Below are 15,951 nucleotides of genomic sequence, written 5' to 3' on the forward strand. Positions count from 1 at the left end.
GGGGGATGCCTTCCTACTGTTAATATCTGGAAGCAACCATTCTCTATGTATGCTGGAAATATTGCTGTAAATCCAGTCTGGTCTGAGACACACCCTTGGAAAAGGAGTAAAATTTCTTAAAGGAGTATATCTAATCCCACTTGCCAACTTGGGACTCCCTGCAACTCCTCATCCTCTTCTTCTCCTGTCCGATTACTTTCCTGCTGCAGAAATCAAATGGCCACATGCATGACCCTTGTGGCCCTGGTAACTCCTTTACCCCAGGGATCTTCACTCTTGCTCATTTCCATGGCTGCCTCCAGTGGCAGCACACTGTCTTTGATTTCCAGTCCCCACCTGAAACCTCGTTCTGCAATTCTGTGCTGTTGGGCCATCCTTATTCTTCCAGCTGCAAGTCTCTCCAGATCTGGTCCTTGATCACTGAGACTGCCACTCAACCCTCTTTTTCCACCAGGTTAGCAGCCAACTGCCCTCTCCTCTGCTTCCCTTCACTACCCAAGAGAGCCCCAGAATCTTCAATTAACTAGGCTGCCTTTCTCAAGTAAAATAAATTAGGTTCTGCGAAGCTCCATTTCTGAAGCATCTCCTTCTTTCCACTCTCACTCAAAGGGGCAGAAAAGAGAGACACAATTCTTCCATAGAGCTAGAAGAGGAAACTCACCTGCAAGTATATGGTTTGGTTCCTCTCAATTCCAGGCTAGCCCAACCACAGCTGGGCCTTCAGTACAGGTGATCAGTCCTCTCTGCTTTGAGGAGCTGTTCTTCCCTTACCCGCACAAGCTAGTCTGCACCTCCAAGCTTCTCCTACAACTCACAACCTATCCCTCTAAATTGCCTGAGTAGATGGAGCATTTTTAGGGTGTGTTTCTCATTATCCCAAGTTGATTGTTCACCTCTGCAATTCTTGCCTTTCCACCAGTCTCAAAGGAAGCAAATCTGTGTATCCTTTTCAAGGCCCATCCTTCTTTCTATTTGGCTCTTCTGCACTCTTGGCCCCAGTCCCTACAGGGGCCTTGTTCCATCACTTGTACCATCTCATTCCTGGATCTTGAGACAACCTACTAATTGCTGCAGTGTTGCTGGAAGTCAGAGACCCCAGATAGAGGGACCAGCTAAAGCCATGGCAGAAGAACATAAGTTGTGAAGATTTCATGGAAATTTATTTGTTCCCCAAATTAATACTTTTATAATTTCTTACACCTGTCTTTACTGTAACCTCTCAAAATAAATTGTTGATGATTTCATGGACACTTATCACTTTCCCAATCAATACCCTTGGGATTTCCTATGCCTGTCTTTACTTTAATCTGTTAATCCTGTCATCTTCGTAAGCTGAGGAGGATGAATGTTGCCTCAGGACCCTGTGATGATTGCGTTAACTGCACAAATTGTTTGTAGAGCATGTGTGTTTGAACAATATGAAATCTGGGCATCTTGAAAAAAGAACAGGATAACAGCAATGTTCAGGGAACAAGAGAGATAAGACTTCTGGTTGCCAGTGAGCCAGAAGGAGCAAAGCCATATTTCTCTTCTTTCAAAGGCAAATAGGAGAAATATCACTAAATTCTTTTTCTCAGCAAGGAACATCCCTGAGACAGAGAATGTGCCCCTGACGGTAGGCCTCTGAATGGCCCCTGCGGGGGTGACCACCTTTTATGGTCAAAGCCAAAGGGATGAAATAAGCCTGGGTCTCCTTTAGCACTCCCAGGCTTACTAGGGCAGGAAATTCCCAACTAATAAATTTTGGTCAGACAGGTTGTCTGCTCTCAAACCCTGTCTCCTGATAAGATGTTATCAATGACAATGCATGCCCGAAACTTCATTAGAAATTTAAATTTTGCCCCATCCTGTTGTCCTGTGATCTCACCCCACCTCCATTTGCTTTGTGATATTTTATTACCTTGTGAAGTATGTGATCTCTTTGACCAACACCCTATTCATGCACTCCCTTTCCTTTTGAAAATCACTAATAAAAACTTGCTGGTTTTATGGCTCGGGGAGCATCATGATAGAAGGATGGTCAGGTGCGTAAGACAGCAGACTTCTGGTTTAAAAGTAAAGATTATACTTAGGGGAAGGCACAGATGTCTTCAATTTACTTTGAAATACCCAAAGAAAGCATAATAGATGAATGGATGTACAGATAAAAATGATGAAGCAAGTACAATACAAACATAAGAGTGCAATCTAGGTGGTATATAAGTGTTGGCTAGAATTGTTTCAACTTTTCTATATGTTAGAAAAGTTTCCTGATAACATGCTGCCTCTGCCTGTACCATTTTTCTCCTTAGCAGGCTGACAGCTCTGACAGTCCGGCCGCCGGACCTGCCTAATGAATGTGCATGCGCTTGTCTGAGAGCATGAGGCCTTATGGTGAGTTCTGGCTAGGTTTGAAATGAATGTCAGCGTTGCATAGAGACAAGTCCCTGCATCTTGACAGAGAAGCAGTCCTCCATGGAGGTTCGTCAGTGGTGGATTCTTGCCTGTCTTATCTGTGGCATCCACGCGATAGTCCCACGATCCTAGGACAGAGCAGACATGAGCCAGCCTGAAGAAATGTCAAGAACAGCCCCGGGAATTGTGAAATTCCTAAGGATCCAAAAGTATCTGCAAGATTCCTCAGGTCTGCCTAGACTTTGTAGTGGGGAATCTTTTTGAAACTTGCCCCACTGCAATTTCTAGGTATAGCATGCCTGTTTTCATGGGGGTTGTTCTCTCTCAGGTAGGTCTTCTTGCAGAACCACACAGCCTCAGGAGCTGCCGGTTGTATGTTTCTGTAAGAGTGTTGGGAGTGATGGAGGTCTGAGTGTGTGTGTGGGTGGCATTGTATGTGTTTGGCGGGGGTGGGGGGAAGAGGGGGTTGTGCCTGTAAGTAGAGTAGACTTAAAGGAATGTGGCTAACACTTCAACCCTTTTATTTTCATTTTATTTATTTTATTTTATTTTATTTTATTTTATTTTATTTGAATTTCCCAACCTTTTGGTGGCTTTGGCTGTGGGGCTGCAGGTTCTTTATTTTTCTGTGAATTATTAATCTGCTGTGAAGTGGGAAGCTGGCCAAGACCTGTCAGCATCCAAATCATCTCCCCCTGAGAAAAAGCAACCCTTCTAGAAAGAAGAGTAGCACACCACACCAAAAAAACAGTCATTTCCCAGTGTTTCATTTTCCTGTGGCCAACCCCAGAAGAAAAATACTAACAGTCCTGTCCACGGTACCCCTTGAATTTACATCAAATTCGGTTCCCAGCTGAGCAGGTGTTTCAAAACATGAGAGGGCAATCCTCCTTTGTCTTGGGATTCCATTCTGGGACATAGAGTGTGAGCAGCAATAAGATCAGATAGGGGTGAGGATATAATCTTGTGAGGGCTGGATGGGGTCCCCCAACTTCACCTACATAAAAATGAAGACAGATAACAAATAAGGTGCTTCCAACTCCATCCTCACTTTCCCTTAACTGCACAAGCAGACCACACCATGGCCTAGTGTTCATGTGAGAGTACTCCAACGTGCAAGGAACATTTGAAGAGCAAACTGGGGCCAACCTGGTAAACTCCAAATTTGATGGCTTTGATACCTGGAACCAAATGGGATTGGAGTGGATTGATGCTAGGTATGATGTGGCCTCCACACTTGCCTCTTTTTTCCTGACTTCCATATTCCTGGTCAGCCTAGGGTTCCCTGTGTCTGATTCAAGGACTTGCACACTAAACTCTTCCCAGTTCACGGAGAATGACCCTCATGGAAATCCATTGCATAAATGTTTCCTTCCAAACACTGTCACGTTTTAATGACTGGGAAGCTTTGATATTTTTAATATTGTCAAGTCTCATTTCAGCTGCCAGCAAGGATACTCTCATTCTCCCACTTCTACTAGAGGGTTGGACGGTTACTTTATTATGAGAAGCAAGCATCTGTGTCTGGCTTTTTCCTGGTAAACTAGCCTCTCTTTCATTTCATCTGCACAGGCTTCTTATGGTGAAGGGGCTCTTTCATTGGGATGTTGCAGGATAAGACTGTTTCTAGCTACAAATTATGTAGTTGATGCGGATTTCAGAGAGCAAAAGCTATTTTGGGTAAGCTGGCTGTGCACCAGATTAGGGGTGGTTCTCTCGTTGTAGGATTGAGGTTGTTTGCACTTTGCAGGCGGTTGTTTGCAAAGTTCAAAGACAGGAATTTTTGAACATTGCTTGGCCTCAAACACAAGGCATCTTGTTCACTCAAGTGAACTTTGATTTTTCTTTGCTTTCATAGGGAATCCACAGTGACCCTCAACAGCACTATTGGACACCCTTTTCAGGTTTGCCATCACCACAGACAGCCTCTGAGACACTGTCTCAACCTCATCTGCACTAGTGAGATGCCAGTCTAAGATGTGAGAACACTGCTTCACCGTGGACTTGCCTTTGTCATGGTTCCTGCCTTTCCCAGATAGCCCTGCAAGTCCCAGGATGACGGGAGAAAGTGAGGTCATGAGCACGGCCATCTTTTGCTGACACCTCTCTGGGATCTCCGGTATGATCTCTCACCCAAAGAATCCTCAACAACACAGCAGACTATGTTCCAATCCCCAAATGATCTGATTCTTCCACACAGTCTCTTTTGGGCGTGGAATCAGAAGAGCATTTTCCAGAGACCACCTCAAAATCTCCAAACACTTCCTCCACCAGTGGGACCCATCCATGTACACGACCTGAAGGGGCCCTGAGGTCGAGATTTCTAGGGTCCCACAGTGGGTTTTCACAGAGAGCCTTTTTCCCAACATCATGCCAGCTTGGCCTGTACCACTTTCCTCTGCTTGCCTTCTTCAGGAATGTGTATGCACTAGTCTCAGGTCACCAGGCCTGATTTTGAGCTCTGGCTAGCTTCACAATGAATGCCACAGCTTAGCAGAGGAGACCTCCGTGGAGGTGCTTAGGTGGTGGATTCTCACCTGTCTTCTATGTGGCTTCCAAGGGATATTCTCATTATCCGAGGAGAGGACAGAAGTGAGCCAGCCTGAAGAAATGTCAAGCACAGCCCCAGGAATAAGCCATGAAATCTGTAAGCATCCAAAAATCTTTGCAGGATTCTTCAGGTCTGCCTAGACGATGTAGGGGTGAGTCTTTTTGAACCTTGTCCCACTGTGATTTGTAGGTACAGCCCACCTGTGTTTTCTGGGGTTGCTGTATCCAAGTTGTGGCTTCCTGCAGAACCATGCTGGGAGTGTTGCGAGTGTCAGATGCCTGCGTGTGTGTGTGGCATTGTGTGTTTGTGTGTGTGTGCATGTGTGTGCCTGTAAGTGGAGTTGGCTTAAAGGAATGTGGATAACTCACTTCAGTGCTTTTTTTTTTTTTTATTTGAGTCTCCCAACCTTTTAGTGGCCTGTGTGTGGCTCTGCGCGGGCTGTGGGGCTGAATGTTATTTGTTTTTCTGTGGATCATTAATCTGCAGTGAATTAGGAAGACTGCCAAGATGCACTAATGGACAAATAATCTCCACCTAAAACAAACAGACAAACAAACAAAACAAACAAACAAAAAGGCCACTCTTCTAGAAAGAAGAAGAGCACACCACACCAAAAAACAAAACAAACCAACCAACCAAACAAACAAACAAAAAAACCAGACATTTCCCAAGGTTTCATTGTCCTGCGGCCAAACCAGGCTGAGGCATTAGCAGTCCTGTCTGCGGAGCCCCTTGAATTTACCTCGAATTCAGTTTCCAGCTGAGCAGGTGTTTCAAGTTGTGAGGGGGCAATCATCATCTTGGGATTTCATTCTGGGAAATAGAGTGTGAGCAGAAATAAGGTAAGACAGGGGTGAAGATACAACCTGGTGAGGGGTGGATTGGGTCCTGCAACTTCACGTGTGAAAAAAAAAAAAAAGAAAAAAAAAGAAATGAAGAAAGATGAAACAGAAGGTGCTTCCAGCTCCATCCCCACATTCCCTTAATTACACAAGCAGTCCACATCTTGGCTCAGTGTTTGGGTGTGAGTACTACAACGTGCAAGCAACATTTGGAGTCAAATTGAGGCCATCCTGGCAAATTCCCCATTTGAGGACTTTCGTACCTGGAGACAAATGGGAATGTAATGTGTTGATGCTACCAGGGATGTTGCCTCCAGACTTGCCTCTTCTTTTCTTTACTTCCATGTTCCTCATTGGCCTGGTTTCCTATGTCTGGCTCAATGACTTCCACACTTAACATTTCCCACTTCACAGACAACATGCCTGATGGGAATCCATTGTGTGAGTGCTTTCTTCTTAACACTCTCATGTTTTAATGACTGGGCTGGTTTGACACTTTTAAAACCATAAATTCTTGCTACAGACACAAACAAGGAAACTCTAGCTTTCTCACTTCTATTGGATGGCTGCATAATTCCTGTAGGATGAGAAGCAGGCAGCCATGTCTGGCTTTTGCCTGGCAATCTAGCCCCTGTTTTATTTTGTCTACATGGCCTTCTCATTGTGGAGGGGTTCTTCCTTTAGGACTGGATGGGACTGCCTCTCATCACAGATTATTCAGCTGACAGGGACTGCAGAGAGCAAAAGGGATTTTGGGTAGGCTGGTTGCACTCCAGGTTCTGGGTCATTCTCTGTGGTTGCTGAGGTTGTTTTTACTTTGCAGGAGGCTATTGGTCCTCTGATAGGAATCATCGAACATTGCTTGGACTACAGTATAAGGCAGCTCATTCTCTCAGGCAAGCCTTGATTTCTCTTTGCTTTCATAGGAAATCCTCGGTGCCACTCAACAGCACTCCTAGACACTCTTTTCAAATTTGCCATCACCACAGATGGCCTCTAAGACACTGTCTCAACTTCATTTGCACTTGTCAGATGCCACTCCAAGGTTTGAGAACACTGCTCCACCTTGGACTTGACTTTGTCATGATTCCTGCCTTTCTCAGAGAGCCCCTGAGAGATCCAGGATGAAGGGAGGCAGTGAGGTCAAGAGCCTGGCCATATTTTGATGACACCAGCCTCTGGAGTTTCAGGTATGATTCTATCACCCAAAGAACCCTCAGCAACACATCAGACTATATTCCAATTCCCATGGACTGGATTTTTGCATGTAGCCTCTTTCAAGAATGGAGTCAGAAAAGTAGTTATCAGTGACAACCTTACAGTCATGAAATGCCTCGACCTCTAGCATGACCTGACCAAGGAGATGACCCGAAGGGACCCTAAGTTCAAGACTGTCAGGGTCTCCCAGTGGATTTTCACAGGCAGCCTTTTTCCCGATACCTGGCAGGCTCTGCCGGTACCATTTTCCTCTGCATAGACAGGCTGACGCTTCTGACAGACTTGTGCCAGAGCCTCCATCACAAATTAGCCTGTGCTAGTCTTAGGGCAGTGGGCCTGAACTGTGAGCTCTGGTTAGCATCACAATAAATGCCTCCATTCCCTAACCACAAGTCCTTATGGCTTGGCTGAGAAGGAGACCTCCGTGGAGGTGTGTGGGCTGTGGTATCTCACCTGTCTTCTCTGTGGGATTCACAGGATAGTCCCATGATTGTAAGAGAGGTCAGACGTGAGCCAGCCTGAAGAAATCTCAGGCAGAGCCCCAGGAATAAATCAAAAAATCCTTAAGGATCTAAAAAGATTTGCATGATGCTTCAGGCCTGCCTAGACTTTGTGGTGGTGAGTCTTTTCAAAACCTGCCCCACTGTGATTTATAGGTACAGCCTGCCTGTGTTCCCGAAGATACTGTCTCCCAGGTAGGGCTGTCTGCAGCACCACACAGTCTCAGAAGCTACTGGACTGTGTGTTTTTGTGGGAGTGTTGCGATTGTTGGGCATTTGCCTCTGTGGGTGGCTTTCTGTGTGTATGTGTCTATGTCTGTATGCCCGTAAGTGGAGTCTGCTTTAATAAAAGTGACAAATGCACTGCAGCACTTCTCTTCTTTTCTTTTCTTTTTTTTTTTAATTCTTCCAAATTTTGGTGGGCTCACTCTGTGGCTCTGCTTGGGCTGTAGAGCTCTGTGTTTTTTATTCTTCTATGGATCATGAATTTATAGTGAATTGGGGGCTTGACTGAGACCTGCTGGGGTTCATATCACCTCCCTCTGCAAAGGAAGCCACTCTTCCAGAAAGAAGAGGAGCACACCACACCCATGAACAAACATCTGGTGTTTCCTTATCCTTCAGTCAACCCAAGGAGAGATACTAGCATTCCTTTCCACAGGACCCATTGAATTTATGTCAAATTTGGTTATCAGCCAAGTAGGAGCTTCACATCATGAGGGGGCACTCTGTCATCTTCATTCTGGCACAGAGAGTTTGAGCAGTAATAAGGTCAGTTACAGGTGTGTATACAATCTGGTGAGGGGTAGATGGGGTTCCACACCTTTACCTGAAAAAAGTTGAAAACAGATGACACAGAAGGTACATCCAACTGCATCCCTCCATTCTCTTAACTGCACAGGCAGTCCACACCATGGCCCATTGTTAAGGTGGAAGTACTCCAGCATGCAGGGAACATTTGGAGTGCAAACTGGGCCATCCTGGCAAACTTCCAATTTGAGGGCTTTCATACCTGAAGCCAAATGAAAGTGAGATGGATAGATGCTGGCTGGGATGTGACCCCCACAGTTGCCTCTTTTTTTCCTGATTTTCATGATCCTCATCCTGGATTTGGCTCAACATCTTCTACACTAAACATTTCCTAGTTTACAGAGGATGACCCTCATGAGAATCATTGTGTGTTTCCTTGTAAACACTGTCACGTTTTAAAGACTGTGCAGCTGAGATATTTTAAAACCATATATTCCCGTTAAGCCATCAACAACAAAAAAAAAACTATTGTTCTTCTACTTCTATATGGGGACTGCATGATTCCTGTAGGATGAAAAGCAGGTAGCCATATCTGGCTTTTGCCTGGTAATCTAGGCTCTGTTTCATTGCACCTGAACATCCTTTCTCACTGTGGAGTGGGTGTTTCATTGAGCTGTTGCTGTATGAGACTGTCTCTCACCACAGTGATTAGCTGCCAGGGATTTCAGGGAGCAAGACACTTCAGGTTGGCTGCACTCCAGGTTGTGGGTCATGGTCTTGTTTTGGGACTGAAGTTTTTTGCATTTTGTGGGTGGCTTTTGGGTCCCCTGAAAGAAGTCTTTCAGCATTGCTTGAACTTCAGCATGAGTCAGCTGATTCTCTTATGCAAACCTTGATTTTCCTTTGCTTTCATGGAAGGTACACATTGTCCTTAAATAGCATTACTGAACACCCTTTTCAGGCCTACAATTGCAACAAACTGCTTCTGAGACACTGTCTGAACCTCATCTGTACCCAAGAGAGGCCAGTTTGAGGTGTGAGAACACTGCTTCACCATAGATTTGCCTTGTCCTGGTTCCTGCCTTTTCCAGAGAGCACCTGTGAGACACAGGATGAAGGCAGGCAGTGAAGTCCAGGGCAGCCATCTTTCAATGACACTTGCCTCTGCAGTCTTAGGTATGATTCCATCACCCAGAGATCCCTGAACAACTCACTAGACTATATTCCAATTGCCATGGGACCTGTTTCCTGCTCACAGCCTCTTTCAGGAATGGAATTAGAAGTGCAGTTTCTAGCAACCGGGTTACAGTCTCGAATCGGCTCCACCTCTAGCAAAACCCGATGCCCGAGGAAGATGGCCCAAGGAAGACCTAAGGTCGAGACTTTTAGGGTCTCTCAGTGGGTTATCTCAGGCAGCAGTTTTCCCAACACCAGGCTGGCTCTGCCTACACCATTTTTCTCTGCTTAGGCAGGCTGATAGCTCTGACAGCTGGACCCCCAAACCTGTGACATGAATGCAAATGCGCTAGTGTCCTGTCACCAGGCCAGAGCTGTGAGCTCTGCCTAGCAACAAGTCCCTGAGACTTGGCAAAGAAGGAAATCTCCGTGGATGTGCATTTGCAGTGCACTTTCACCTGTCTTCTCTGTTGGATACACAGGACATTCCCATTATTTTAGGAGAGGGCATATGTGAGCCATCATGAAGAAAGATCAAACATAGCCCCAGGAATAATCCACAAAATCCTAAAGATCCAAAAGAATCTGCAGGACGCCTCAGGCCTGCCTAGATGTCGTAGGGGTGAGTCTTTTTGAAACTTGTCCCACTGTGATTTCTTGGTATAGCCCTCCTTTGTTGCCCAGGGTTGTTCTCTCCCAGGTGAGGATTCTTGCAGAACCATGCAGCCTCAGAACCTGCAGAACTGTAGTTTCTGTGGATGTGTTGTAAGTTTGGATGTCTGCGTGTATGTCGCTAGTGTGTGTGTGTGTGTGCATTTAAGTGGAGTCTGCGTAAATGAATTAGGCTAATGCACTGCAGCGCTTTTTATTTTTTCTCTCCCAATCTTTTGGTGTCCTGTCTGTGTGGCTCTGCTTGGGCTATGGGACCTTGTGTTCTTTATTTTTCTGTGGATCAAGAATCCAGTGATTTGGGAGGCTGGCTGTGATCGTCATGGTCCAAATCTCCTACACCTGCAAAGAAAAAGTCACTCTACTAGAAAGAAGAGGAGCACACCTCACCCAATAATAGACATCTCTTAGTGTTTCATTGTCCTGTGGCCAAGTAAAGGAGAGACACTAGCAGTCCTGTTGGCAGTGCCCCTTGTATTTACCTCTAATTCAGTTTGCAGTAGAGCAGGTGCTTCGTGTCATGAGGGGGCACTTCTCAATCATCTTGGGATTTTATCCTGGGACATAGTGTGAGCATCAATAAGGTCAGATAGGAGTGAGGATACAATCTGGTGAGGTTTGGATGCGGACCCACACCTTCACCTGCAAAAAAGATGAAGACTGATGGCACAGAAGTTACTTCCAACAGTATCACTGCATTCCCCTAATTGAACAAGCCATCCACATCATGGCCTGGAGATCAAGTGGGAGTACTTCTACGTGCAGGGAACATTGGGAGTGCATACTTGGGCATCCTGGCAAACTCAAAATTTCAGGGCTGTCATATCCAGAACTAAATGGGTATGGGATGAATTGATGCTGGGAGAGATGTGACCTTCACACTTGCCTCCTCTTCTCCTGACTTCCATTTTCCCCATTGGCCTAGGGTTTCCTGGGTCTGTCTAAATGTCTACCAAAATAAATTTTCCGGTTTATAGAGGATGACCCTCATTTTGATCCATTGCATGAGTGTTTCCTTCTAAACACTGTCACGTTTTAATGACTGGGCAGCTTTGCTACTTTTAAAACTGTAAATATCCATTATAGCTGCCAACAAGGAAACTGTTATTCTCCCACTTCTTCCAGAGGGCCTCAAGATGCCTGTACGATGAGAAGCAGGCAGCCGTGAATGGCACTGCCAGGTAATCTAGCCTCTGTTTCAATTCATCTGCATGTCCTTTCTCACTGTGGAGGGACTATTTCATTGGGTTGTTGCTGCATGGCACTGCCTCTCACCCCAGATATTTTGGCTGCCAGGAATTTCAGGGAGCAAAAGAGACTTTGTGTAGGCTGACTGAACTCCATGTTGTGGGCCATTGTCTCATTGTGGGGGCTGAGGTTGTTTGCATTTTACAGGCAGCTTTGTGTCCTCTGAAAGGAATTATTGGACATTGCATGGACTCCAGCACAAAGCATCTCATTCTGTCAAGCGAGCCTTGATTTTTCTTTGCTTTCATGGGGAATCCACAGTGATAACAGCACTACTAGACACTGTTTTCAGGCTTGCCATTACCACAGACAGTTGCTGATACACTGTCTCAACTTCAGGCGCACCAGTGAGTTGCCAGTCCAAGGAGTGAGAACACTGCTTACCTTGGGCTTGCCTTCATCATGGTTCATGTCTTTCCCAGAGAGCTCCTGCAAGGCCCACAGTGAAGAGAGGCAGTGAGGGCAAGAGCCCAACCATCTTTCGCTGACACCTCTGGGGTCTCAGGTATGATTCTATCACTCAAAGAACCTCAACAACACAACAGACTATATTCCAATTCCCAATGGGCCTGATTCTTGCACACAGCTTCTTTCAAGAATGGAGTTAGAAGTGCAGTTTCCAGTGACCTCTTCAAAGTCTCAAAAAGCCTTCTACTTCAGTGAAACCCCACCATGGAGACAGCAAGAAGGGGCACTGAGGTTGAAATATTTAGGTCCTGCAGAGGGTTTTTGCAGGTAGCCTTTCTTCTGATACCAGACTGACTCTGCTTGTACCAGTTTGCTCTGTTTAGGGTGACTGACAGCTCTGACCACTTGGTGCTTAAGCCTGCCACATGAATGTGCATGCGCTAGTCTCAGAACACCAGGACTGCCTGTGAGCTCTGGTTAGCCACACAGTGAATTTAACCGTTGCCTAGTGACCAGTCCCTGCAGATTGGTGGAGAAAAGGACGTCCGTGGAGGTCCGTCAGCAGTGGACTCTTGCCTGTCTTCTCTGTTGGATCCACGGGACCGTCCCATGATCCTAGGGGAGGGCAGCCAGCAGCCAGCCTGAAGAAACATCAAGCAGAGTGCCAGGAAGAATCCAAAATGTCTCTAATGTTCCAAAATAATCTTCAGGATTCCTCAGGCCTCCCTAAGAATTCCTCAGTCTTGCCTAGACATTGTAGGAGTGAGTCCTTTTGAAACGTGCCACACTGTGATTTCCAGGAACAGCCTGCCTGTGTTCTCCGGGTTGCTCTCCCCCAGGTGGTACTTACTGCAGAACTACACAGCCTCAGTAAATGCTGAGATACCTGTTTATGTTGAATTGTTGAGAGTGTTGGATGTCTGTGTGTTGGATGTGTGTGTGTGTGTGTGTGTGTGTGTGTCTGTGTGACTGTAGGTGGAGTCTGCTTAAAGGAATGTGGCTAAAGCACTTCAGCGCTTGGTTTTTTTGAGTCACACAACATTTTGGTGGCCTGTGTGTCTGTGCTTGAGCTGTGGGTATCTGTGTTCTCCACCTTTCTGTGGATCATACATCCTCACTGAACTGGCAGGTGGGCTGAGACCTGCTGGCTTACAAATCACTTCCCTCCTCAAAAAAACAAGCAAACAAACAAAAGACACTCTTCTAGAAGAGAAGCACAATACACCAGAAAACAGAGTGTCTCATTGTCTTTCAGCAAATGCAAGAAGAGAGACATTAGCAGTCATATCCACAGGGCTCCTTGTATTTACCTCAAATTCGGTTCACAGAAGAGCAGTTACTTCAAGTCATGAGGGTACACTCCTCCATCGTGTTGGGATTTCATCCTGGGACTTAGAGTGTGAGCAGCAATAAGATAAGATAGCGGTTAGGATACAATCGGGTGAAGGTTGGATGGGGTGCTGCAACTTCATCTACAAAAAAAAAAAAGAAGGCAAATGACACAGAAGGTGCTTCCAACTCCACTGCCACATTCTTTTAATTGCACAAGCAGTCCACACCATGGTTCTGTGTTCAGATGGGAGTACCCCAACCAGCAAGGAACATTTGAACTGCAAATTAAGGCTATTTTAGCAAACTGACAATTTGAGGGCTTTCATACCTGGAGCCAAATGGGAGTGGAATGGATTGATGCTGGGTGTGATGTGGCTTCAGACATGGCCTCTTATTCTCCTAACTTCCATATTCCTGATTGGCCTAGGATTTCCTGCACCTGGCTTAACGACTTCCACACTAATCGTTTCCCAGTCACAGAGAATCCATTGTGTGAGTGTTTCCTTCTAAACATTGTCATGTTTTAATTACTGGGCTGCTTTGGTACTTTCAAAATCATAAATTCCTGTTACATCCACTAACAAGGAAAATCTTATTCTCAAGCTTATATCGGTGGGCTGCATGATTCCTGCAGGATGAGAAACAGGCAGCCATGTTTGGCTTTTGCCTGGTAATCTAGCCTCTATTTCATTTCACCTGCATGGGATTTTCATTGTGCATGGGCTCTTTCATTGGGCTGTTGCTGAATAAAGCTGAATAAAGCTGTCTCTTGCCACAGATTATTTAGCTACCAGGGATTCCAGAGAGCAAAAGGGACTTCTGGTATGCCATCTACACTCCAGGTTGTGGGTCACTGTCTCCTTGTAAAGGTTGAGATTGTTTGCACTTTGCAAACTTTGAGGCTTTTGGGACCTCTGACAGAAATCAGTGAACATTGATTAGTCTGCAGACCAAGGCAGCTCATTCTCTCAGGCAAGTTTTGATTTTTCTTTGCTGTCATGGGGAATCCACAGTGCTCCTCATCAGCAGTACTGGGCACCCTTTTCATGCTTGCCATCAACACAGATGACCTCTGAGACACTGTATCAACCTCATCTGCACCCATGAGAGGTAAATCCAAGGTGTGACAAAAGTGCTCCACCATGGACTTGCCTTTGTCATGGTTCCTGCCTTTTCCAGAGAGCTTCTGCAAGGCCCACAATGAAGAGAGGCAGTGAGGAAAAGAGCCCAACCATCTTTCTCTGATGCCTGCTTCTGGGGTCTCAGGTATGATTCTATCACACAAAGAACCCTCAACAACCCACCAGACTACATTTCATTTGATTCTTGCAACAAGCCTCTTTCAGCAATGGATTCAGAAGATCAATCTGCAGAGACCACCTCACAGAATCGAAATGCCTTCTCCTCCAGTGGGACCTGACCACAGCAATGGCATGTCCCTGAGTTCAAGACTTTCAGGGTTTTGCAGTGGGTTTTGGCAGGTAGCCTTTTTCACAATACCAGGTCGCTTCTCCATGTACCATTTTTCCCCTGCTCAAGCAGGCTGACAGCTCTGACAGCCTGGTGCCTGAGCCTGCCTCACGAATGCATAGGCACTAGTCTTAGGGTCCCAGGCCTGATTGTGACCTCCAGTTAGCATCACAGCATATGTCACAGCTGCCTAGGGACAAGTCTAGTGGCTTGGTGGAGAAAGAGAAGAAGGTGTGTCAGCGGTAGACTGTTGCCTCTTTTCTCAGTGGGATACACGGGATATTGACATGAATCTAAGAGAGGGCAGATGTGAATCAGCCTGAAGAAATATGAAGCATAGTCCCAGGAATAAATTGTGAAATCCCTAAGGATCCAAAAGGATCTACAGTATTCCTCAGGTGTGCCAAGTTTTTATAGGGGTGAGTCTTTTTGAAATTTGCTCCACTGAGATTTCTAGGTACGGCCCAACTGTGTTGGTTGCTCTCTCCCAGGTATGGTTTCCTACAGAATCACACAGCCTCAGGAGCTGCTGGACTGTGTGTTTCTGTTGAATTGTTGCTAGTGTTGGATGTCTGCGTGTGAGTGTTGCACTGTGTGTTTGTGAGTGCTTGTGTGTGTGTTTGCCAGTAAGTACAGACTTCTTAAAGGAACGTGGCTAATGCACTTCACAGCATTTCTTCTTTTTTTTTTTTCTTTTTTTTTTTTTTTGAGTCTCCAAACCTTTTGGTGGCCTGTCTGTGTGGCTTTGCTTGGGCTGTGGGGCTCCATGTTCTTTACCTTTCCCTGGATCTTAATCCACAGTGAACTAAGAGGCAGGCCAAGATCCTGGTTTTGAAACCACCTCACCCTGGGGAAAAAAAAAAAAAAAGAAAAAGCCACTCTTCTAGAAAGAAGAGGAGCCCACCACAAGAAAAAAACAGACATCTCCCAGTGTTTCATTATCCTGTAGCCAACTCATGGAGAAATACAGTCCTGTAGGAGGTGTCCCTTGAATTTACCTTGAATTCAGTTCCCAGGAGAGCAGGAGTTTGACATCATGAGGGGACATTTCTCCATCGTCTTGGGATTTCATCCTGGGACATACAGTGTGAGACTCAATAAGTTCTGAAAGGGGTGAAGATACAGACTGATGAAGGGCAGATGGGTTCCTGCAACTTTAACTGCAAAAAGATTGGAGGCAGGTGTCACAGAAGGTGCTTCCAACTCCATCCCTGCTTTCCATTAATTATACAAGCTGTCCACACCACGGCCCAGTGTTCAGGTGAGAGTATTTCAACATGAAAGGAACATTTAGAGTGCAAATTGGGGCCATCGTGACACACTTCTCATTTGAGGGCTTTCATATCCAGCTCCAAATGGGAATAGAATGGATTGCTGTTGGGCGGGATGTGAC

The sequence above is a fragment of the Macaca mulatta genome, chromosome Y, assembly GCF_049350105.2.
Source record: "Macaca mulatta isolate MMU2019108-1 chromosome Y, T2T-MMU8v2.0, whole genome shotgun sequence".
NCBI lineage: Eukaryota > Metazoa > Chordata > Mammalia > Primates > Cercopithecidae > Macaca > Macaca mulatta.